The 27,738-nt window shown below is 33.9% G+C and overlaps 1 long non-coding RNA gene across 1 annotated transcript; it reads left to right on the forward strand.

Moving 5' to 3' along the window:
- The first annotated feature begins 1,987 nt into the window (after positions 1-1,987).
- LOC139987593 (uncharacterized) lies at positions 1,988-12,200 on the forward strand. Its single transcript, XR_011799889.1, has 3 exons — positions 1,988-2,216; positions 2,300-2,384; positions 11,518-12,200. It is a non-coding gene; the product is annotated as an uncharacterized lncRNA (long non-coding RNA).
- The last annotated feature ends 15,538 nt before the right edge of the window (positions 12,201-27,738 follow it).

Consider the following 27,738-nt stretch of genomic DNA (forward strand, 5'->3'; position numbering starts at 1 on the left):
GGCTTTACGATGAATCTTTCGCGACATTGTGTGGAACAAACGATCGTGACTGTATCGTTCGAAAAAAAAATATGCAAAAATTTTGGGATCGTTGGACGATGTGTTGGTCTAGTACAATATGGAGATTTGGGCAACGTGCACGAAAAAGAAGATTAACGGAAACGTATATTCTATCTTATATATGTTTCGAATTAGAAATATTATATATTTTAATCGAAATATTATAGAAATTATAATGACATAATTTAATAATTTAATAATTTACAATGTCAACTTCTTTATCGCGCATTACTAGGTCTTTCGCGACCCTCTATTTTTACTGAATATTCTAATCCTCAATTTTATTTATTTGTTTAAAGAATATTTTTGATTTTCAAGTGAATTTAAGCAATCAACCTCTAGTTTCAAATATTTCGACTGACACTGACATTCCTGACACAAATGCCAGTGTTTAAACAGTTACTCTACTTAGCGAACCAGAAAACACATTCTCCGATATCAAATGAGTTACAATTAAACTTAAATTTAAATCAATTAAACGAAAGTTTGGAAATGTAAAAGTAACTAAATTTTACATTCGTATTATATAGATTGTCGTCGACAACGATTTCACGATTGAACAATTATCAAACATCGAATGGTATTCAACGTCAGGGAAACAATCGAGTGTACGATTCGTTTTAGCAAATTGTGAACCACTTGGAGAGTTTGAATCTGGCTGAGGAAAGTGGCGAGAACAAGGAAGAAAATTCGAATGTCTCGGCGGGAATGCTGACGCGACACGAGGCGAAGCAGAGGACGGAGAGACGATGATCCTCGTTCCTTTTCATCATCCGGAGGCTTTGGTGTCGTTCCTTTTCGACAAAGGGCAGGTAATTTTTCATTGCTACTGGCGACGTCGCGGTATGTGCAGTATTACGTGCGACCAAGTCTGCTTGAGATAGAGAGGAACGAAAAAGAGAGAAAGGGATCGGAGGGTGGAAAGGGTTGCAGCCGATATTAAAGACATCTCTTGCTGACAAACGAACGCGACCGTTTCTCTTCTGCAATTACGACAAAGCCACTTACTAATCTCGTCGTCTGATAATCCATTATCCTCAACCACCTACGTACTAATCCTACATCTGACTTTTGGTAACGGTAATCATTACAACAAATCCTTCCGTCGAGTTTCCGCACTCTCGGAACCCTTTCGCTGTCTCTGTCGTTTCCGGCTTTGTTTCTATGCGACGCACGCGTGTCTCGAATTACGTGCGTGCACGGAAACCCCTATACAGATTGATTCCGAAATTGATGACTCCCTTCTTTGGCGTTTCGACGTTTGATGTTGCGTGTCAGTGGAAGAATTAATTTAGAGGGCTAGAGGGTTGTCGATTGTCCGATTAATTTGATGGGCGAGTTTACGAAACGTTATGGGAGGTTACCAGTATGTTCTTGGGATAATATCGGTCTATAAAAAGCATCGAATGGTGTATACACGTATATAATATTAGAGTTTTATGAGTAATGAACTAAATGATAAATGCTATCTATTTTTGGTAAAATTGGTCTCCAATATTACTGGGTACATTATGTCTTCTTTACAAAACCATCTGACAAAATATGATTCTATTATTAATAATTAATAAAGAAATTTTTCTATGGTAAAAAAGTTGATTCTGAAACACGTAGATTAATATCTGCAATATTAGATATCTTAAATTGCTTCCTTTAATTTATTAAGAATTAAAGTTTCTAACAGAATTTTCAATGTGATCATATTGCAATAAATATATGTTGAAAATATTTATGGCGTAATTTTTCGATGACAAAAGATCGCTTTGGCTTCCTAAGAAACATTTGCTACTTCTTCTTTGTAATAAAACTAAGCATTTTAGTTGATTATTGAAAAATTAAAGAATTGATTATCGAAATTTAAAATAAATATTGGCGCCAGTATTTACACGTACCAGCCACCAGAGAGCGCACATGGAGCAAGTAAATGCGTGGTGTGTGCAATTGCTCATTGTATTAGTTTAATTTCATTATTACTTTAATTAGTTACGTAGTTTTTATTCAATAAGAGAAGAACATTATATTCATTGCATAATTAAATATTGTATAACAATTAGTAGAGAATGAATGTTCGTGTGTGTGTGTATGCGCGTGTTATTGTATCTACGTAGCATCGGTGTTTACTTCTCAACGTTCAGTTTCGGAGAATGTTTCGAAGCAAGGTAAGAAAGACGCAATTTGAATTGAGCATTCGATACGCAGATCTCGGCGTGTTCTGACATAATAAGTATTATATTTCCAATAGACGCAGAAAAATGAAGTTTTCTTCCCTTCTCAACACGTTATATCATTTCTTCGCAAATCTGGAGTATGTCATGGCAGATAATCAGGTTAGAACGATTGCTGACAATTATTTGACAAATGTGAACAATGATTGTTGATAATTCAAATCGTATCTTTTAAATTTATCAAGGTATTAGCAAAAAGCGTTTTCGATTTACTTTTTTTTTATGTCATTTATTTAATATTCAAATCATATATTACTTGAGATGCTTGTATTTCATATTAACGCATTGTATTCATATATATATATATATATATATATATATATGAACTTATACACAGATCGTCAATTGACGTGCTTTGTCGTTTAAATATGAAATATATTTAGTTATACAATTGATAATTTGTTGTCGTATATTTAACGACGATGCACAGTTGAATTGTTGCTAAATTCGTTGAATTAAATACCATTATATAATTATGCTATTACATCCGACATATTTTGTGGTCTGATAATATTCATAACCTCTATAAAACATATTAATATATTCCTTGCTGAATGTAAACAAAAAATACATTTATGTGCTTACTCGTTTAATGCTGTCGTGTAATTAATTTAAATTTTGTGAATATTGACCCGAGATTCTTAAATTTTTTACATTAGTAATGTTATATTTAGAACAATATTGTGTCTGGTAATTTTAATAATAAAGAAAATTATTCTTGCATAAGAAAGTAGAGCTGCATATAATCTGAAATAAAAAAGTAAATTTCAAAAACACGATAAATTTCGATTTATACATATATCACTTCGATTTAAGGATTATGCAAGTTATGCAAACAGATCGCTAAAATGTAAGAAAATCGTTAAATATACAATAACAAATGTTATAACTGTGCAGGAACATTCAATCGTGGCAGAAAATTTATTGTTCACGATTTTATGTGAAACGAGGGCAAATTTTTAAATCAGGATAATGAAACCAGATTTCAATTAATGTTGAAACGATTTTTTTCATACAGTCTCATTTTCTTCGTCGGCTTATTACCGGCGATGAAAAGTGGATAATGAAATGCTCGCAAAATTGCTCGTAAAGGCTTCGGCTAGTGATAAACAACCTAAAATAAAACCACGAACAACTACGTTTGAATTCAATCTGAATAGTACACGTGCCAGAATAAACGCCGGTTATTTGCCTATTTCTTTTGAAAACAAGCCGAAAGATTAAATCAGATGTTTACGCGAGAGAAACGAACGTGAAATGAGAAATTGTTTAGGATATAAATTAGCTTTTTAAAGATTAAATTACATAATAGATAGAATATTAATTTAAAGAACAATAGTTCTAGACTTCTATCTATTAAGAATTATTCATTATTTAAAAGTTTAAAAAATTTCTCAGTCGAATGTTATTTAATTCGAATATTTATAGTAATTGAAATATATTCAATATTTTTAATTAATATTGGAGAATATATCGTTAATTATCTGTAACGATAAATGAAACTGCGTAAAATCTGCAAACCCGTTTTATTTAATAAATCGTATTTATTTGTAGAAAATAAATCAGTTATTTACTGGAGAATATTAATCAAAATTAATATTTTAATTAATTGCAGAAGTGCATAAAATTAAATGAAATTTTGTATATTTATGTATCGATATATAACAAAAAAAACATTAGCGATTTATTTAACATTTATATGGAAGCACATATTAGTAGAGAGTCAAATATTATTTTAAGAAAATTCCTTTATTAAAAAAGGTAACTTTTTCAAAAAGAAACTAACAAAAATGATTAATCTAAAAGGTAAAGAAGATAAGCTTTTTTTTTTAAACGATCATTTTTAGCTAAACAACTGGATCAAACTTTTTTTTGGGAAAGTCTTTTTCTTGAAAAAAAGATATTTTTTTCTAAAATAATAATAAACGCGTGCAAGACATTTCCATAATGATTTGAAAAATATCATCTTTACCGAAAACGGATCATATTCCTGAATTTCCATTATTAATTTTTGATACATTCTGTAAAACCATATGGTTGCTCGTTAAATATCATTTATCGCGTACAGGTGCGTTTGTTTGTATTAATTTCGATGGAGGGTCGAGTAGTATGTTTCGGGGCGAAACTCTGGAATGTTGGGCGAAGTAATTCGAAATTTACTCGTATGGGATTCCTTAATTGGACGAATCTGACAACGGGATCAGAGCAGTTGCACGTGTTGTTTGATAATTCTCGTTAGACAGTTCTCTATTTTCCAATTTCGATAATTAAGCCAATCGCAAACTTTTTCGTTTCGTTGATACTTCTGTTCATTTACCGATACCTACTGTCGAGTTAAATTTAACATGGGCCTGGAGAGAACAATGAAAAACTATAACGTCTGTCAGATATCAAGGAAAATTAATTTCATTTAGTCATAGCTGAAATTAAATAATGCACAAGATGTTTGATGATGTTGAGAATAAAACAATTGTTAGGATAGTTTAATCACTTGCAAATTCTTATTATTCGTAAACACATGTCACTGAATGTGTTATCAATAAAATAACTCGTTATAAGTGGAATTTTATTTGCTATGATTAGGAGGATGAAAACTGAAACCAGTTAGAATTTCTATTGCTTTAATTTGAATACTACTAATTGGAACTTGTAGTTGTAGTAATTCTTCCCAGTTCTAATATACGAAACATGTTGTAAAGTATATTTTGTTTTACTAATTAATTTAGTAAAAAGATATCAACTCAGATATATTGTTTTCTAAAATATAAAAACACATTTAGTTTAAGAATAAATGTTTAAAGAAGTTTATTGAGAATGAATATTGTTTAGATTATCAAATGTCGTTCATGTATTGTGATATTAAAATTAACAGATTTTTAGAAAACAGTGTTGATAAATCTGATCTCTTAGCGGATTAAATATAGTAGAATCCTATACTTGTTTACCTTTAGGCAGACTGATTTACACCATTCAATGAATTTTTACTATCAGATTATATACGACTAAAAAAATTAAATACCGTGGAAATGAAAGTATCAATTCTCGTGACGAGAGAATTATCAGGGTTCGAAATCTCATCGACGATAATTTAGACAAAGAGAATTTGTTTAAGATAATATCAAACACTTGAACGATCCTCGGCTTCGAACGACACTTCGCTTCTTCGTTCAATCTCATTTGCCTGGATGGAAGTGTCCCAGCCTAAAGTGCCTTGTAGTTTAATCGTTAAGCAAGGACAAAAGAAATTTGTGCCAGAAAAATTGCCTTTACGCGTCTTCTAAAAGTTATTTCCTCTTTGTACGTTTAGAGGACGTTCCCCTGTTACTTTCTTGCGTTGTTTTAACTTTGAAACTTGATGCGTCTTTCTTGTCTTGAAAAGGAATAGGTAGAGAGGTACAGCAATGAGATTTGTCTCTTTAAAATCTAGCAGAAGGATATCCTGAATAAGAAATGGACAATTTTTCCTAAACCTTTCAGACCATCCTGCATAGAAGCAGTAGAAGTAGTTTTAAAGGTTTATAAAACGATTCACTATTCGGATAAGAGAATTGGGCCAGTGATATTGCTAGGAATAAAGCTAGGTGATATTCCTCAGACGTGGTGTGCATACGAATTCATTTAATTCTTCCTCAATCCATCTAGGATTACCCTCACAGATCTCTTAAGACCATTCGTTATATTTCAGATAATCTCACCACTGATATTAATGAAATAAATCATTCTTGAAACAGGTGAAATGTTTTATTGACATGTTTTTAGATATCTTTCTCATTTATCTAATATTCTATTTGTCATTTATTTCTACACTGTGGTAAAATTCGTCATTGCTACATATTGATTAGAATTTCTTGGTGTAACATGTTGCCTGTCGTGATAACGCGTTGTAAGTTGTAAATTCTTCCTATTGACTCATCGCCTCTGTTACACTTTGATGTAACAGAAATTCTTGTTGAAATTGGTTTCTGTTGTTCGGGGTTTACGGAAAATCTCGTAAAACCAGTTTGTCATAAAATCTCGTACGATAAGTTCGAAATTTAAGTCTCTTAAGGTAAAATCTATTTAGCAAATAATTGATTTAATAGAAACAAATTTCTATTAGTATAGCGCCGTACTTAATTATGTATAGGATGGTCAAGTAAATTTTGCGAACGATATAGAAAGTAATTGCGAGATTTGTGCAATGTCCTACGCTTTCGTTTGTTTAAAACGTTTACGATCATTGATCGATAAGGAAATCCTGTAAAAAGGCGTACTTTTAACACAGACGTTTAAGAGGTTTCATTTTTAATGGAATGGTCACCCTATTGCAACCTACTAAATTTATGAATTCTGGATCGGGCGGGTAGCCTGGAGCTACCATATATTAAATCGTAACATTACATAAGAAAAGAGGAGCTTGAAACAGTTTTACAGGCTTTTTATGTGGATCGTATTAAAGAATTTAATGCTACTCTATATGATATGATATTCAAATAGCAACACCTGTTGTGTATGCATTATTTCGATATACTAAATAATATAATCGTTATATAGTATTCTATAATTAAGGGAAATTTCGGATTGTTTCGTGGTTAACTGCTATTACACCAATCGTACATACCATTAACGACTACCGACTCGCACAGTAATATTGTCATAAACTATCTCCTCTTGGGAGATACTTTAGAATTCCCGTAACTATGTTAGATTCATCGAAATTTGGAAAAATCTCTCAAGCAATTAATTTTAAAAAGACTTCTTCTACTCATCCATCAAACTGATGGACAGGAGAACGCCCCCTCTTCTTCAGGACGTGATCTTTCACTTTCCAATTTTTATTTCTTTTTTTTTTTTTATTTTTATTTGTCTTGGTAAAAATAATAAAACAACAAAGAATTATAAATACTTCTTTACATATTTTTGATCACCACTGTTTGTTTTGTTTCATTTTACCCCACACCAGCTATCCATATTATAAATTTTGAAAAATTTATCAAGATAAATATATCTGAGGAAGTCGATAATTATTAGGTTTAATTTGGGTAGTTCAGGTAGAATAGTAGGAGATATCGGTATTTCCTTATCAGAATTTCTGGTTGTTTCGCGTAGAAGTTTGGAAAGGTTGAATGAATCAGGGATTGCGTCAACAGGGAAATACATGCAGCTTGCAGCTGTAGGTACTCTAACTCGTGTGCAATTTCGACGCGTGCATATGTTTGTATTAACTCCCCGACTCGTAGCCGCGATTATATCCGGCTCGAAACTCGACTCCGTTGCGTCGAGCAATTCGAAATTTGTTTGGATGTTCACAATTGAACAAATAGAACAAGCGGGACGGTCGCGAATGGATTTAGAGAATGGACGCGTGTCGCGTCGTGACGACTTTTGCCGCCATCCTCAACGTTACTGTTCGTCCACGATTAAACGTAGCTATTTTGCTTTGATTTTCAACCCTTGTTCGAGTTTTACTTTTGATCGTGATCTGGAAAATTCTCGATGTGCCTCGTTTCGAACTATATATTTGAAAGCTGGTAGGAAAAAATTGTTCGACTGTGAAATATCAAACGATGTTGGAAGCATCTAATGATCGAGACTGATTATTCGAGAGACAAAAATATGTTGTAGCATATTTAGAGATAATTAGCGTTTTTAGAGATTTCTGTAGAGATTTTTTAATAAGTTGATTGATACACGAGCTCATAGAGGTATTCGAACACTTCTTTAAATATCTTTGATGAAAATGTCTTATATCTTCATGAATGCAATATATGTATGAAAATATTTCGGTATTTTATATCTCAAAACTAACATTATCGAAGCAGACTCAAATTATTCACGTCACTAGATTGTTGATTTTTATGCAAATTTATATTTTTCAGAATATAATTAAAAAAAGTGGAACCCCGGCAGTAAATTTTTCTACCTATCAAGTATTATAGAAACCTAATTAACTGTACTGTGAATATTTTGTACGTTTTTTCATATTATGTGAATTTCGCAGAATTCTTCGCCTTTAAATTTAAATAAATGCATAAAAATCAGTCGACTAAAAATAAGCAACTATGTGTTCGTAATTAATCAATAATATATTTTCCACCAGTTTCTACGTCATTTTATGCTACATATTTTTTTTCTAAATTTTTATTCCCTCATTGATATTATGGTATATATATTTGAATTTGCATGTATGAGTTCTTTTAATTAGTATTACTATCAAATTATGTATTTGAAGAGGATTTTGTGAAAATTACATTTGTACTTACTCTACAACTATTTAATTAGGTTTAGTTATATTATGTTCAATTTTAAACGAATTCAAGACAGATGAGACATAAAAGCTAATAAAATGATCTGACATTTTTAAGCATTCTTTGTCCTATAAATTGATGGCGATAGAATTCAAAGGCTTCAATAATAATATTGTCCAAGATTCCATTATTCGAATATTTCGCTAATTGAGTATTATGTTACTTTCAATTAGTAATTCTTTTGAAACTTTTTTGTTTGACGAAGTTATTAGCCAACATTTAGTCGGAATCCAACAGTTGAAATATTATACAGTGAAAACTGTGCTGCAGCAATAGGATAAAAATGTTTTTTTTAAACATTGTTTGGTTCTTCCAGAATTTTTTATACATAAAATAAACTTTTACCGCTATTTTTCTACTTGAGTCTAGGTAATTAAGGTATTTCAAATACACTGAATATTCATCGATGGGGGTAACTGATACAATTTTATTTTATAGCTTTACAAGAGACACGTATATATGTGGTTCGCGTAACATATTCTGAAAGTTGTTACCTCCTCGTTTTTCGAGTTATTGCATCCACGGAATATGTTACTTCGTATTTGCGAGATTTCCCGTAAAAATGTTTCGACATGTATCGAAACGAAATATTTTTTAAATGTACCTACAAGAGTAGGAACTGTCATATAGAAATAGAAAATGTTTTACATTTATTCATAGGTATTATATTTCTACTAATTTAAATTATATACTTGTTGTAAGAACTTCTTTTATATAAAAAAATTTTATAAAAGGAGTTCTTTGCATAATAGAATTAATATTATTATTACACGATAATAGTATGTTTAAATTTTTCATTATCTCCCGCACAGTTAAAACTATAGTATGACGCATCAACTAGCTAAGAACTGCTACATAAGTTTAAATATTTAGATCTCATTCAACAGCAATAGATATCAACGATGATCTATCTTCTTAAACGTATCACTGTGTCCTCGTTAACCCAATTTCTTTTACAAAGAAAATCACACCTAATAATCTCCATTGTATTAAAGAATCTATAAATCACCTTGTACGTAGGATCGTCCTTATAAAACACATAAAACATCCATCCTCGCTTCATCACGCATTATCTTTAATTTCTTTCTACACTTTGTACTCCCTTTTACATCTCAGAGCGTTTTATTATTTAAATTATGGAAGAAAAAGTTATCATGAATCACGGGTACTCAATTTCGCTTATCACCAGGATAAAACGAAACTTGGCCACTTGACGTGAAACGACCAAGTTCGAAAATAGACGAGCAATACATAATAAACTACGCAGCGAAGTCCATGAACTGTGGAAAGAGAAACGTAAAAGAGAAACGGTGGTGGGTGGAAGGGGTGGCTCAACGATAATCCAGCATAGTATCGGAAAATCCGACACTAACCTCCGACAAGCTTATCTACCTCGTTAGCGCGAAAATCCTCAAGTAATTTTTCTTCGGCAAGTCGACTTCGCTCGATGCAAATTCGTTATCCGGTGCAGGGTTTGTGCTAACGCAATTAAAGTAAAACCAAATCAGATTAATGAAGGCAATTAGATGGCGTCGATTTGCTTTGATTGTAACCGGCCGCGTCATTCCTCGTATCAAGCGTCGTTAAAGGGACGCCTCTCACGCGCGTCTCTCTTTCCCCTTCCGGTTCGCGCCACAGCCTTCTCTCGCGGCTTCTTAATTGAAATTGTAGCTTCCAACCGGCTGCAAGGCCTCTGCAGCTTGCAATTTCTGCTGGTTCTGGTTTTCCGCCACCGCGACAACTTGCTATTTACGGAAGTTTTTTAATTGAACGAGTTGACTGGATGAGTGCACGACTTTCCGGGACCAACTGTAATTTTTAGTGGTCCCGTAATTGAAGTTTGTCAGAGTTCTTGATCGAGGGTTCGTGTTTTAACAGCTTCCAGGGTGAAATTACAATGCGAGCAAGTTCGGGGATCTTTAATTTAATTTGACGAATAGCGAGCATCTTCCACGAATGTTATACATTGTTTCGTTTTCCCGATTCTCTGATACCCGATCTGTGTAGTGTGTTTCTTAAGTTTCACAGGGATTAGGTTAATAGAAATGTAGTCTCTTAGGAAAATAGTTTTATTTGTGCTTGAGTTTGAACACAGTGCGCTAAATCCATACATTGAGCGGTAGGGTCATGAAGTTCGCAAATTTGTGTGCTGAAATTACTTCTTGTTAAAATACGATTTATCTCGTGCACATGATATACTAATCTGAATGTTTTCAATGAAATTAAAGCGACACCTCTTTGAGTAGAATTTCAGCTTTCGATATAGGAAATGGTCACTAAATTCAGTGAATAATTGGATGTTTTAAGAATTTAATTAAATTTACTAGACACATATTAAATTGAAACTTGACCATCCCTCGCTGTTCAATATTTGAATCCATGATAATACGATATTATAATATTATACCGAAGAGAGAGCTAGTTTATATAGCCTGTACCATAATAGAGGATATAAAAAAATCGAATATACTTCGTAACGTGATATTTGTTCCAATAAATGTTCATAAATTAAAGCGTAATATCCTATCCTTAATTCCAAGTTAAAATTAAAGCGAAACTTCTTCGCGGCGAAAATCTCGTTTGTCGAGTTTAAACCGCGACTCGCCTGTATTAATCAAGCTTTACAGCTCATAACAATTTTTTATTCGGATCCGTAGACCCGTAATCGATTCCGCGACTGCGCTTGTTAGCCTGTAAAATATACCGTGGCACGCGTAAACGAGCAATATTCCTTCACTTCTAGCTTTCGACATAAAATGGAAACCTCTCTTGTCAATAAATATAAAGTTCCCACTTACCATAGTATGAAACCTGTATAATGTTAAATGGGGCAGCTGGAAATTATATCAAATCGGCTTCTAGACGGGATATTGTATCCATAATAAAGGATAGATCGTGGTGTGCCAGCACTAAACGCGAAAATAAAAGTGCAGGCCGGCTGGTTGCAGGTTAACGTTATGGAAGGACGACGATAACCTTTACTCGGCTCGATACGCAAGACGAGAAAAGGTTCTGTCACGAAATGGGTCTAAAATCAATAATGCAGCTAATAACAAGCGTCGAATCCCCTGAAGTGATGACGTTACATCCAATTTAGAGCCTCGCATGTACGATACCAAAGCGTGCAGGCTTCTCTTTGTGGGATTTAAAGGCGATCGACCGGAAGTAAGAGAGCCAGGAGCCGACCTAAACACAAGTTCAGGCTCCAGTTGCATGAGAAGGAGGATTCTCCGATGCACCGTGTGTCTCAACTTCCTTTAAGATGCGATCGAGCACATCCTCGACGAACAACTAGTCTCAGCTTACAGGATTTAGAAAAGGATTCGTAAAAGTTTGCGACCTTGACTACAAATCGACAAAATCAACCGCCAAGTTTCACGTTCACGTGTGTACGTTGTCGTCGCTTCGCTTGATCATTGAATGGTAGGAACTTCGCGGGTCGTAAAGTGCACTCGGTTGTGTAATTTGATGGGGGCGGTTTCCCTTTGTCAATTGAGTAGAATTTATGAATCTAATGGAATTTGATTAAATTGCAGCGGATTTTTAGATCTTTTTTAACGATTTAATTTGGACAACATTCATTTTCCGATTGTATTTTGTCTGTTGTAAATTAATAACAAAATTGTAAATAATGTTATTGATATCGATATCAAAATTAATGAATAAATGAAGCAGTTAATGAAAAGCGCTGTTCACGTTAGATATTCATTTTCTTAAACGCGTTATGTTTGAAATAAATTTCTTGTAACTTCTATTACATCTTCGGATTAGTTTCAAATGTTAACAATATTAGTCTTGTCTCCTTACGATTTTAATAAAGTTTCAAAATGTTTTATACAACACGCATAATAATTTATGGAATTTTTCTACAAGTGTTCAAATATTTTCATAAGCTACTACTACTCGTCATTAATTTTTATTAGCAAAATAATATTATTACATTACTAAAATCTTTTAATCCATCGTTATGTTTTATCGTACCATGTTTTGCCCATCTCACGAAGCTTCGTAGAAATCTTTAACCTGCTTCACAGATTTTGATTCCAAGTACGCTCTTATCAAAGCAAATTTCCTCATTTTCTCGGTCATGGACAGCTTCACGGTCAATTGACGCCTAGCTTGATCCATTTGTGGCTAGGTTTAATAAGGAGAGACGATTGCACTGGTGCACTTCCGTCTCCCATCCGTTTGAATTGCTGTTTCTCCCTGGCCAAGCTTTCCACGGCTGTTACGTGTACAACGCGACAGATAGTTTTCGGGTGCCGGCTGTTGGAACAGAGAGACACGAACTTGCGCTTCGTCCCAACGATTGTGCCAGGCCTGTTCAGGACAAAAGCTGACTGTTGCCTGTGACACGGATAAAGGGTAGCAGCGAGATGCGTTTGATATCTTTTCCAAATGCTTTTCGATATATGTCTCGGTTTCACCGGTATAAAATGAATGCTGCGACCGTGCAACGCTTCCAAACTAACGGATATTTCGTAAATTTTCCCCAACTGTACGGAGATTTCATGACTCGTGGGATGGACGGACGCATTTATTTGCGCTAAAAGCTGTGAAAATGCATCGAATATTTGACAACGCGCTTGACGTTATCACATCTCTTTCATCTCGTCGATGCATGTATTATATAAAGCGATGGAATTTCCGAGAAGATAACAAGATACGCTTTTTTTTTTGCTTTTGAAGACTCAACTATCGAAAATTGTAGTAGTATGTTTGAGTTACATAGAGGAGCTGTTAATGTGGCTGTGTGATGTTGGAATCTGTGAAATTGCGAAAGGAAATTAATATCTTGATATACCATTCAAGAAGAAAACAATTCTGCACATTTGCAGCGTTTAATCGATTTCGGGTTTTCGCGTGTACAACGGTTATCACTATACCACAATGACTGTAAAATACATAAATTCGATCGAGCTATCATCTTTTTACCAACGCTTCCGATTTATTATTATATTTCGTATTTATTATATTTTTGGCTCGTCATTGTATAGTTTACGATAAAAAATATGTGACACAATAAACATAAGAAATACTATGATATGTAGAATACAATCCAATTTGTTGCTTTATAATATATGAAACCTTCGTGTCTCGTGGAAAATGGAAGGATCCAGGCTAGCGAAGTGGAATTGTCAGGCAGTGCACATAAGATCTACGCGCTTCATTTCGTGATTCATTCGCAAACATTTATGATATTCACTATATTTAATGGATAATACGCTAGAACGGACATAATTGGTTCTAGAACCTCGTTCGTCATAATAGATATGTTCGTTCCAATATACATTGAAATTTGTATATATATTAGGTGTAATCCATTCTAAGTCCACAATCTGAAGTAAATTCAGTATACTCGTATAAACACAGATAATATATAAATAATACAGGACAATGTCATATTAATTTATTTAACTTTTACGTTTCCCAATGAAATATAGAATAAAAACCAAAAATGATGTAACACAAGGTATTTGAAATTTTCATAGTAACATATAATAAAAGGAATAAATTACGATGGTTGGAATTTTTGATAAATTTATTATAGCATATATACGTATCATACCTAGTTTTTTTTTTTTTTTTTTTAGTTATCAGCTTTCATTATAAATGAACGAAATGTGATCGGTGTCATTTAACATGAGGAGATTAAATTAATACCAGTGATCACGCGTAGAGAGTATTTTTATAATAAAAATCGACATGGTCACACTTTTAAATCGTCGAAACCTCAGAAGAATTTCATCAAGGAATTTCCATGAATTTTCCGAACTTTCGTAGTTTCAAGAAAATTACACTGTTATCCAAATATGCGTAGCCGAGATGCATGGCAAGGATCGAATTTCCCAAATTCGATTCTACAGAATATACATAATGTTCGCCGAATCGCAACAGTTATGCGAAGACAAACCGAAAGTTTGTTCATTGGTTCTCCAGAGGGTACTTTTAGTAAGTTCCTCGCCAAACAATTTGCGCGAATGTGATGTAAACACTTTGCTGCTTTTAATGTCGTACTCCGAATACAATACACTGATGAAACATAAATATTCTTATTGGATGCTCTCTCTCTTTGTATGTTTTCGAGCTTCTAGAATACAGAATTTAGAATCTATTTTGGTATATCATGGAATTTTATCGTCATCGAGTATTGTACGTGTATTTTAATCACGAACGGTACGTTACATACAAAATAATAATAAACCACATTACAAAATATGAAAAATACAATTGAATATTAAATCAATCTGAACAATTCCGTTGTAGTTTTGAATCTTATTCCATTATCATTTGTATCGTCATTATTATTATTATTACCTCATTGGTCTAAGATATTTCGTTTCTTTCGATCTACTAAAAGTCTCGTAACTTTTGTAAATTCCATCTCTAAATGTCTTGCAATATTATCTTTAGCAATTATTCAAACCACAGTATTGCTATATTCGAATTATCCTTTCTACGATATATCAATTTATACTAAAGCTATTAAGAATTGTATGTCCACAAAATTAAAAGGAAGGTTTGAAAATTCTCGAAAATATTCATGAATGCGAATACGCGACCATAATACCGAAGAAATTGAATTTTCGCTTGCGGCAATACCAATATATTTCAAAACTAATTTGTCTTTTCATTCATTTAATGATATCGCAACTGTGCTACCGCTTACATTTGCTCAAAACGCGTGTACAGAACACTTAACTGATCGAGCTGCAAATGAAACACCATGATCCGTCGTTAACGTTTAATTTAGCATCATTGAATTGGATTAACCTAATTGCAAACGAAATTTACTGGCCACGTTTAAATTGCTATTGCGCATTTTATTGCACGACCAGTCAAGATGCGTGCATATGTATTCGTACTTATATACATATGTATATATATGTATATCTTTGTGTATAAATCATTGTGAAAGATTGATTTTATAATTTATTTTTACTATAATATAGTATATTCAAATTCTATATATTTTTATATATATTTTTCCTGATACTAACTTTGAACCATCTTTAAACCTATATATTAAGTTCTTCGATCCTACTGCTGATTCTGGGAAAAATCAATTTTGTACAATGTACTCTCATACTTATTCGCTGATATACATTTTAATTATGCGGTAAAAAATAAAATAAACAAAGCTAATAGTAATAATAACAAAATTAATAAATTGGTTGACAAAAAATTTCATCTGTAGATAGTCATGAACAATAGTATACACGGTTCGCCATTCACCATGAACCATTTCACTTTAAAGAAAAAGAATTTCGTGACAACTGCACAAGGAACAGGGAATGATTCGAAGCTGCTAATAAATGAAACGTTACCACACGCTTAATCGTCTTCCGTCAGCGCGAACGAGTCTGGAAACAAGTTGAAAGCTCGTCTGAAACCTGAGATCGCACTCGATATAAAAAGCACACATGCGTAAATGTGCGACTATGGGCGCGGATTTCATCCATTTGAGCTGCGAGAGATAGGATTCACGTGGTGTCTCGAGATTCTTCGCCCTCCAGACACCTTTTCAAGGTGTATGCCACTCATTTCGCGATTCTAGTTTACCCTCGCGCTGGAGCCGCCGCATCGATCTCGCCGCTTTAAAGACGATCGTCGCGTACGGAATTTCAAACGAGACCCTTCGAATGTATTTTTTAAACGCAAAGTGGATTTGCCAATTTGGAATTCAAGGAAACTGTTAGCAATGGATTAAGTTTCTGTTAAAGTTTAAGCTCCGAATTTTAATTAATATTTCTTCAAGTTGGTGAATTATCTCTTTCGTTTTCTCGATTAAGATTTCAACTACGTTATCGTGTCAAAATATTGGTCATAATATTTAATCGAAATAATTTTTATATGACTCTACGTGTACATTTTTTAACGAACAATCAGCTAATTTCATTATCCCAATTTTATGGAAATCTCTGGTTCTATAATTCAACGATTCTTTGAATGTTATTATAGTATGAAAAAATTGAAAGAGTATTTGTTAAGAATTTATTTATACGTTTAGAAAATATTATATTTTTTAAAAAGGTAGCTCACAATCATTTTCGACACGCGACGTTCTGAACTATCACGCACGAAGATTAGTTTCCCTAGTTTGTCGATTAACCTACATCGTATCTTTACTAATTCCATGGACAGTTTCTCTACTTATTCGCTATTTATTTGCTATTTGATTTCTGCTATTAATTTGGTTCTTCTGCCAAATTTTTTACCTCTTCTTTGAAAGTTATTCACCTTGAAGATTTCATCCTTCTGTATAAAAAATATTGGCAGGTGGTTAAGAAATTAAAGTACGTAAAGAGAAGAGGAGATGCAGTATTTCCGTTAGGGAATTCCATCGAAGAATTTTGTAACTTTGCGCATTATTCGTATAATTTCTCCATTCGTTATCAATCGAGAAGTCGACCAAAGTATCGAGTAAGACGGTCGGCACGTAGCAAACGTGTTTCATTGGAAAAATGCTTGGAACGCGTGTCTGTAAGGTCGTATAACATAGGAAGCGGTGCCTTAGAGCCAAGGATTTCGACAAACTCATTACTAGTGATAGGACAAAACACATTGCAAGCACCAAGGATGAACATAATTATACCTATAGGACTTTTATAGGGAAATGTGAACAAAGTATTAGAAAAGCGTTCAAAAAATGCTTGTAGAGTAAAAATTTCACATTTTAATTCACGGTTAAAATTACTTAATACCTTTTACGTTGCAGATAAATCGTAATACAGCTCTCTGAAATGTCAGACTGATCAACTCTACTCTTTATCCAGTTATCAATTTCACGTTATTCATATACGTATAATTAATATTCAACATATGAGAAGTCATGTTTTCATGAATTTATTTATCATAAAGGAACGGCATGAATAATACCAAATTTCAATATGAATTAAAAAAAATAGATTTTGTCGTTGTCGTTTCTCTATACGTTCCAGTTATTATAGAATTAATTGGCGTATCTTCATAACGACTATGTATATGCAGAAACATAACTCTGAAAGTGCATTATTATCACAAATGAACAATAATTAATTCATCAAGCAAATACTTATTCCATTGATCATCCGTTCGATCCACGAGATATTCAGGAAGTCGATTGATCAACGCAAGGGGATGCGGAACTCGATATCGAACTTGATCCCATCGCTAGCTATTACCGATATTAATCGCTCTGATGGAAGTATAAAACGCACAGATAGATCGAGTCCGTTCCAGGACTTCGGCGACGTTCCCTGCAATTAATCGGAAGCAAGTTCGTAAGAGTACTTGCACGTTCCCGTAGAATGAGTAGCTTTCGTCCGCAACCCGCGCGGGTTAACGTCACCGCCGCTAGTTTCTGGCCTTGTGGCTCGTTCTTCACCGCCGAAATACCGCTTACGTCACCAAGCATTGTTCGCTGGAATTCTCGGCCGGCGCATAATTTCCCGTGTTTGCCCGGCACACCATGTCCTTTTCCTTGCTAAGCGATGCTTTTCGCCCTCTTCGCCATCCCTTCGTCCTATCTCTCCGTACTGTCACTCGACAACTTCCCCTGGAAGCCACCCTGATTCTACACGCGGGAATTTTTATCGATGCCAGCCGAGAATCTCATCTACCCGTTTTGCATACTACGCGTCTCGGTTATTAGGCGAAGCGTTTCGGATTTGAAAAGATTTTTATTGTACGCGTTTGATCTTCGACTAGACTGGGAAGGTATAATTAGCTTTCTTTCTTTGTTTCTTTTTCTTTATTATTTGAGGTCTAAGTACTAATTCGTTAAAACAATGCACCCTAAGTCTGCTAGCAAGATGTTATTGGTGTCATTGCTAATTATGTATTTTTGGTGATCGCTAATGATCTTATCGTTAATAAAATCGTCTTAAAATAAATTCATAATTAAATAAGAATTATATAAGGGATAAGTATCGTCGTAAGGTGTGGTTTATTAGACGTGGTAGTTACTTTGATAGACATTTAAAGATATTGTATTCGAATTAATTATTTTCTTTTCATCTGTGATTGATGTGAACACCTTGAAGCATATTATAAAATCTTCTTTGTCTGAAACAGCTGAACAGAATCTCGCCAGAGTTCAGTTTCAATTTGTATATTTAAACGAATTAACAGTATTTAAAGAAGCATTATTTATATAAGATACTTCTTTAAATAAAACTATTTAAATAAGAAGTATATAAGTAAATGGTACTAAAGATACAGATAAGTGACATATACTCTGTCTTTTTCATGGATTAATTACGAAAAATTCGTTGGACGGAATTTCTTTTTCTTTTGCATGTCTTTTTCGAGACAACTAATTACGAGAGATAAAAGAAAGCCTGTTCTTGAATATTCAAAGAAACGCCATTGTCCTTGATCAAGATAGTAGTCTCTATATACTTTTGATATTCTCTGGAAGATAGGATTATTGTCCATGGTGAAATGGTGGAATTTGGAGCGTAGGATTTTACAAACAATATCGTTCATAATTACATTATTTAACGTTAACAACAAAGCAAAGCTAAATATTGATAGTACCTACATATAAATGCATGAGTTGACGTAACAGGAAAATTTAAATAAAAAAAGTAATACATTTGGTTACGATATATCATATTACTGGGATATATGAAATTACTGAGATTTACCGTATCATATCACGTTTAAAAATGAGGAAGAGTGTATTAATAATAAATATAAAATACCAGTGGTCAAATTTTTTAAATGAAAAATAATTACATATGCCAATAATGTATTCCACCCACTACACGAATATTAATTATCTTCATCTATATAAAGTCTACATTTATATGACATATGTAAATGCATATCTGAAAAGCCAGTAGTTCTAGAGCAATAAAATCGTGAACGTGACATAGCGAAACGGAGTAATGAAACATGTAAATAATTTTTCCACGTGATACATTTACTTTTCTCGTTGTAGTAACAACACTGATACACGTACGTATGAAATTTGAAAATTGTAGCGGTAGCAAAATTTTAACCATGAATATTTAAAAAAATACCGAGTAGTTAACTCTGTGATATGAAAATGATGCAAAGAACAAACTAAATCAGAAATACGAAAGCTTTCAGTTCTGTCCTTCTTGCAATTAGTTAAAATAATCCATGTAGAACCTTCTTCATTTTTCAGAAGTTATTACAATGCATTAAGTTAAATGATATTCTTTTAAGTCTTTAAATATTATACAGACTGTTTCAGAACAATGGGTCAGTGTTTACAATTGATAAATAAATAATAGATATTTTAAATAATAAAACTTTACTTCTCTCGGATGTTTCGTGATAATACATAGGACATTTTTACTAAGAAGGACAGAGTTAGCCATTCAATAATACGTTCGTTAAATAACGCCTTTTTGACACGAAACTAGTGCAGCAATAACATTCTTAGTCGTGATAACCTTGATCGCAGTTTGTGGCAAGGGTCGTAGAACTTTTTCACCGCAATCGAAAACGCAAATCGAGTTGGATTTGCTTTCAATGCTGCGAAGCGAATAAGAGGTGGCATACGTACATAGGATAAAAGAGAGAATTGCCTGGAATTGTCCAGAGCGAAGCAATTACGAACTGGTTGGAGAACGAAAACCAATATCACGTGCAGACATGTACCTATATCTTGAACGTTAATGCGTAAATACATCGGATTGCCCCGTTCATGGCATAAAGAAACCCCTTCGGTAAGAAACGTTATCGGTGTCCTTTGATCGATTTATTCTACTGTACGATTATCAATCAAACTTTCAGTCGGCACACTGTAAGTCAAAATAACTGGTTTTATATTTTAAATAATATAGATTTATTCTCAGCGATTAAATATATAGACGTAGGAATTTTGAGTAAAATTAATTTTCAATTTTATCAAAACAAGGAAATGACTAAATATCTATATTTATTTATTCGTAATCTCTTTTGTTTTTTAAAAAATTGAAGGATATTTCTACTCGTTTAGAAATAGAAAGAACATTTGAAGAATTAAACAAAGGGAGAAGCTGGAAAAATTCCGCTATCAGAAAAATCCGGCTAGAGGCCTGGGTGTTCTCCGATGCAACTTGTTAATTACATCGTATTCGGAGAGGGTCACTCTTTTTCCAATCTCGGTTTACATTTAGTCATTGTGGACGTCCGTGTCGCGTCTTTTCCTGATCGTGATTACGAATTCACCCCTTTTTACTTTGACCATCATCCCCTTTTGATCCAGCAGCTACAGCTACAAAGTACGCTTCCGGTAATACGTATCCGACTCTTTTGAAATCCGAGTGACGAGGATAGTCGCTGAAAAGCAGACGGGGAAGTGCGTCTCGCCTTTCGGATTTCGCGTACAAACCTGGCAAACGCAGTTCCGATCTTGCCGCGTTGAACGTCCAGACAAGCTACTTAAAGCTCTTTCGTCAATTCAATCTGTTTCTTAATCGATAAATGTAAAAAATCTGGCGATAACGTTACCTCTGGAATTCATTAATTAATCTTAATATAATATAATAAAGTAAAATTAGTTTATAATACTGTTATGATTGCATATTTTACTAGCAAAAAACTTGGGTTCACTTTGGCAATTTTATCTATAATGGTCGACGGAAGCATTCAAACGCCAGCACAATAAAAATTTTGTTTTAATCGAAGTAAATGAAAGGAACAATAAAAAACAACTTCATTTTATGCCTCCGTGACTATAAACCGTTGGTTAAAAATTTGCAATCATTTTTCAGTCATATCCGCAATAGTTCACGACAGTACTGGAACATTTATTACTGAAAATTTGTACGATGAAATTTAAAAAATAATACATCATACGAAGAAAAGGTGTGTTTTAGTATCGTTTTACCATATCTAAATGCATATATGTGCATTTTGTTTCCACGTCTCTCTATTTACAACTTATAAAACGTTAACAGAACGTACATTTTTCATCGCTTCGTGTGGAGTTTCCGATAGAACAGTTGGCAACACAGCTCCATCGAGTTTAACTCTTTACGACAATTTCGAATCATATCGATTTAATCCGTCCGCAATTTAATTTCCCCTGCAATTTAACGCTGCGCAGTTCAAGTGGAAGGTATTGTTAAAGGAGTTTAATCTCCCAATCGATTATTAATTTTTAATTTAAACCATGTCGAGCAAAATATTCTGTTAGGAATGCCGATAACCGGTTTGGTTCCATTCTTCACGCATTGACACAGAGGTAAAATTGTAAACCGCTCAATTAATCCTACTACGTTTATGCTTTCAAGTGCTTTTATCTTTCGAAATAATCTTCTTTCCCATTTATTTCGTCAGTGCCGTCCTTTGACTGCGGTCAGAATCTATGTATCGTTTATTAAGCTTTCACAGAGGTTCGCTTGACTGCCACCCTTGTGCCGCCTTTAACGTTTTTCGATCTTTGATAAAATTTTCAAGGAATCCCATGAACGGTTTATGGAAGGTCACGTATCAAGTCTAAAGGAAATTGGCTCAATGATTGCGCTGTGGAGAATGCGATGGCGACGAGAACAGACAATTTAAAGAATTCGTAATCTCATTTCACCTTGCTCAAACGTTTTCGGAAAATATTTATTCGTAGAAGAATCGTCACATATATAATACTTTTGGTTAATATAATTATGAGAGACAGAAATATAAGGTTATTTCGGAAATTATTAATCAAAGCAGTATTACACGACGTTTGTTTAATGATTAAAAGAATCTTTAATATTTTTTAAACAATAAATAGCATAGAGATCGTGAATATTTTTATAACAAATATAGTAAGAGAAAACTGCGAGATTTATGGATTATTTTCCCAATGTTTTGTACGCGTGGCGATTATAAATCTAAAATGTTTATGTGTTAATTTGCGTGTTTATATTTAATGCTGAAATTATTAATAGAAGTACAGAGTGTATAATTACGTAGATTTCTAAAGTGGCATTGTGTTTAACATTCTGGATGTTGTTGATGAATTATCGACTAACTCAATTCGTATCATGCATTCTTTTTTCGGATACAAGCTAATGGAGACGTGGAATATTTCATCGATATTTTAAAAGATGTCTCTTCGGTTACAAAATAAAACGAATGGATACATTTAAATGTTAAATCTCAATCAAATCCCAATTTAACCGACCGAAACAATTTCGTTTTTCCAGAAGAGGATATTTACCTTCCATTTAACGATTGATAATAAAGTAACAAATAATTTTAATTAATATCACATTAAGCTAATGAAGCCTTACGATTCCAAATATACAAGGAATATACAATAACCACAGTCGAAAAAAAGATGCAGAATTTGAACACTGAAATAAATGTTTATTTTCGTGGAAATGTACCCAAACATTGGAAATATGTAAAATCATGGAATAAAACATCATCATGAACAAAAATGTACTGTATCATCTTTCCATGTCTTTTACGCAAGTTTCGCAACATTATAGTTAAAATATCTTTTTAACTAATCACTTTTCGACTCGAGTGCCTCGATACTTTTCTATAGATAATCGAAAAATACATCGAACGATGTACAAAACAATGTATAGCTCCGGTTGAAGAAATAGAGGTGAATTTGAAATCTTCAAAACGTCTTCCCTTGCGGAAAAGACACATCATCACTCGAAACCATTTACATACAACTTGCCTAGTAATATTTTTTCCCCTATTTTCTACCGTTCTAACGCTATGGTTCGTTTCAATCGTGTGGAACACGCCGTATGTATTCATACGTGTGCACATACATATCTGGTTATTTATAAATTCAGCTTTATACCGAAACGTTTGTGAGCAGTAACCGCGGATGTAGCGACATTTCCGAAGAAATAAATCAATATTTACGGATACGTATGGAATCGGCCCCGTAAAAAGCTTCTATCCGGTGAAGTGGGTTTTCTGTTTGAAAGTTCCGTATTGCGTGAGCGGAATTGCGTCGCGTTCCCATGTGTTTAAAAGCGGAGACCTCGTGCGTAGGGAAACGACCCGGTACGAAATCAAAGGAGAGTTTATTAGTTCCATCGTTTTACGACACAGTTCCTCGCGAGTTCGTTTAAACTCACCTTTTTTTGGGGTTGGTTCAAAGATATTGAAGACATTTTTTTTTATTACGATGTAACGAAGAATTTCTGATTTTTTATATAGAGAACTTCAGCCCTCCTTTTCTTCTATTTTGTTCGACATGTTTTTCAAACAGGAATAGCCGACTTTGAGTAGCTGTGAAAAACCAAAATATTATATTGTCAGTGAATTCGTCATCGGATGAACTACACGTCTAGTTTAATGAAAACGTTTAATTCTATCACTGATATAAGTTACACATCAAAATCTCAGAGAGCTGTCTATCTAGATGAGATTTGTGTCCGTCACATCCTATTCGTAGATATCATCTTGTATCGAAATCAAATTCATCCTGGAAATAGAGCAAATTCTACTTGAAATACTTTTTTGAAATAATCAGTAGTTTGGAAAATAATTGCGTTCCTGTGTTCAAACGGGATACACTGTACGTGTGTATTCGTGTAATAAGAACGAAGTTGGTATCTGAAGGAAGAAAACGCGAAGATTGCATAAAGATATTGTCTTGTTATACAAGCTAGAAGTACCAACCAGTTCATTTAGAAGAATACATAGGAAAAAGTACAGTGCAGAACTAATATCTGTTTCGAAGGAAGGAAGGAAAGCATTTGCATAACAGGCAAAAAGCATAACCGCATCAAAAATTGAAAAATTTCATGCAACTCGGCAGAATTTCCATTGGAAATATCCAAGCATTAAAATTTAACGCATATGTCATGGACATTAGTAAATCAAACAAAAAAACGTGCGTTAATGGGTTAAAATAAAGCAGAAGACACGCATCCTAACGTAGATTTAATAATAAAATGGAAAAAATTCCTGAAAAAGAAAGGAAGGAAGACAAAATTTCGTCGACATTACAGCTAACATGTGTCATCCCAGCGTGCTATGACGATGGATCGTCACCATGTTCTTGTTTATTCGTTTCGTACCAAACATGGTCGGTTGCAAAAAACGTAAGCACCGTCATATTCCATGAATATTCCTCCATATCGCGGAATTCTGGTGGACTTCGACGCGATAAGCATCTTCATACGGAGTGTATGTGCATGTGCGTGCGTATGTTTGAAAGAGAGAGAGAGAGAGAGAGAGAGAGAGAGAGAGAGAGAGAGTGAGAGAGAGAGAGAGGATATAACGAGATGAGGGAGAAAAAATGCTTTCATCGTATATAGAGAGAAAGAGCGGGCGTAGTGGGGTCCTCTCTTGGTTCTCTGGGCCATTTTTCCGTGCTGTTTTTCCGGATCACCGTGCACCAACGTTTCTTCCACGGCCGTTCGATATAAAGAGGAGGAAGCCGTTGTCCTCTTACCGAGTTAAGCGGTTATTTTCCAATCTGCTCGCCGATATTGGCTTTATTACGTTTCCACGACTCTCTCTCTGCAGCCTTCCTATCCATGCTGTTCCATCCGGTGTTTTCCTAGCGATGTTTCTTGCGCTTTTCACTCATCTTCATTGTCGCCGTGCCCTTATTGCCACGGAAAAACCAACCACCGACCCTTCTGTTCGACCGCGTAATGGCGTGGAAATGGCTCAACCACTCGATTGTGTTTTTCGCCAGCCACTCCCGATCTTGGGGCACGAAATTGCGCGAATATAGAGCCGCTACCCCTTTACCAGAAGAAACGGGTTATTCCAGTTTTTATTCTTCCAACCCTTAGCCCGTGTTGCTCGAAGAAGGGATGTTTATGAAATTGAATTTACTCCCGTGCATTTGATTTGATTTGTGGACGAACTTTCTCGACCTCTGATTACCGGCTGATTTATAGCGGTGAATTTTTACACGAAAAGTGGTTGAGATAATGAAACGTAACACGAATTTTAAAGCACGTTGAAATACCTGGAACGTCAAGAGGTATCAGAAGCGTCTCGTTATTTTCGGGAATTTTCCCAGTTTCGAGACGTTCGTTGTGATCTAACATATAATTCTGGATTTTATAGAAATTTCTTATTAAACTCTTCTCTTGTTTTGTTGCTCATAGTTGATATCTCGCGTAGAAATTCAAATGTAACGTATAGTAATTATAAGTAAAATTCATAAAAATTTAATCAATCACTTGTATCCTTATTGATAAATTCGTTTTCGTACTTATCCCACTCTTATAATTTCAAGCTAAAATTAAAACGAAGTATTTTTAATACTCGCAGATATTAAAATTGTTTAAATATCAAATTTCCGATTTATTCCCCAGGATCGTATGTTATATTCAGTTCTCGCAAGTTTTTTCGTTGGAAATGGGTCACATGAACAATTTATGAACAAAATAATATTAGCTCTGGCGCTAGTAACCATTTCCATTTGCCCAACGATGATGTATTGGAAATTATCATTACGAATGATTAATTATTCATCCTTAATTATTTGAAATCCATTTAACTCCATTTAACTTCAACATCCACTTCCTGTAGGTAATATTACCGCAACCTAATAACCAGTCAACTATTTCCAATGACAAAGTAGAATTTATTAATTTATGCAAATATCTTAATTTTATTAGATTCTATTTATACACACATATCACACAAATGTATCGATTTTATCTAATCCCAATTTCTAAAGGAATGTATAAATTCATATGGTGTTTTATATAACGCGAATGTATTAAGTTCGTCATTAATATGTATTGGTAACGATTGGTCAGGGATTTCAGGGATATATGTATGTATAATATATACATCGAATACATTGCGGTTTATTCCGTTTTCGACAGAATCAATACTTATTCAATCGATGCACAGTAAATTTATATAACACCATACCTATGAATATCAGCAAATGATGAATGCTCATTTAATAGCACTGAAGTTTCATGAACAGAATTATTTTTAATTTATAAATTAAATGTTCCTTCTTCTTGTTCACCGAGTCTATGAAGTCTTAATACTATGATAAAGCATTTTATATATAAATCACAAATGTCGTTTTCATATCTCTATTGTCATATACTAAATTTCTGTGTTAAATACGTCTTTTATGTTCTAATAGAATGATATTATATCAACGATTGCTATGCCGATTTGTATGAAACTTTACATTGTATTAATTCAAGATCTTTGTCATAATTTATTTGTTTACTACTTTCTCGTCTCAAGAGAGAAGCTACTCCTTTATTTCATATTTTAAAAAATAATTAAAATAAAAATTATAGCCGTTTCCGGAGAAAAAATGACAAGATTCAGAGAGAATAGTGCTCCATTTGCTTTTCCTCGTAAACCTCAAACCACAGTTTTACCAGTGTCAATATTACAAATTTCTTTTATAGTAATCATCAAACATTTTTTACTTTCAAATTGTCATATTTTCGTCGTACCAGATATGACTTTTTATCCTTGGATATAAGAACGAAAAAAAAAAAAAAAAAAAAAAACGAGCTCTTTCACATCTCAAAGGACCCTATGGTATCCCAGCCAGCGATATAGCAAATAATAAAACGTGACACGTTTTATGCATGCATACAAGGTATAAAAATGCAAATATGGGTGCAACAGAGGTTCTGATCGGTGGCCTAGGCAAATGTCCAGCGTTTCTCGCCCCTGTGGCTGGCATCGGGTCCTCCCGGGACCTCCAATTACGCGGCTATTACTTGGATAATTAATAACCGATATCCAACAGCGGCACGCACACACCGGATAACCGGGATTTCCGTAGTCCAGCGAATTATACATGGCCAAGGGTTCAATGCGCAACGATACATTATAACCCGGTTGATTTAAGTATGCAAAGACAATTCGAATTTTCCTCGCATACGTAGCCTGGATATTAAGTGCGTCCGATGCGTTCGACACCAACGAATATATTCGCCAAAGCAAAATACGCGACCATCGAGTTACTGTATCACACGCTTTTGAATTTTCCCGTTACATCTTTTTACATCTGAGGGTCGCGAGAGAAACGTAAGATCTCGCGAGAGAAGTAAAACACGACAAATTAGCGGAAATTTGTAAATTTATCTTTTTATATTATTAATTTAATAATATAATAAAATTAATAATAATAATATTATTAATTTCTGAGCTTCAAGATTTGAATTCACATTTACTAAATTATAGCAACTTTACATTAATTTTATCCTTTTGCTGTTTGAAGTTTGTCGATAGGCTTGTAGTTTTGAAACATCCTAACGAAA

Source organism: Bombus fervidus, chromosome 5 (assembly GCF_041682495.2).
Source record: "Bombus fervidus isolate BK054 chromosome 5, iyBomFerv1, whole genome shotgun sequence".
In the NCBI taxonomy this organism is placed as follows: Eukaryota; Metazoa; Arthropoda; class Insecta; order Hymenoptera; family Apidae; genus Bombus; species Bombus fervidus.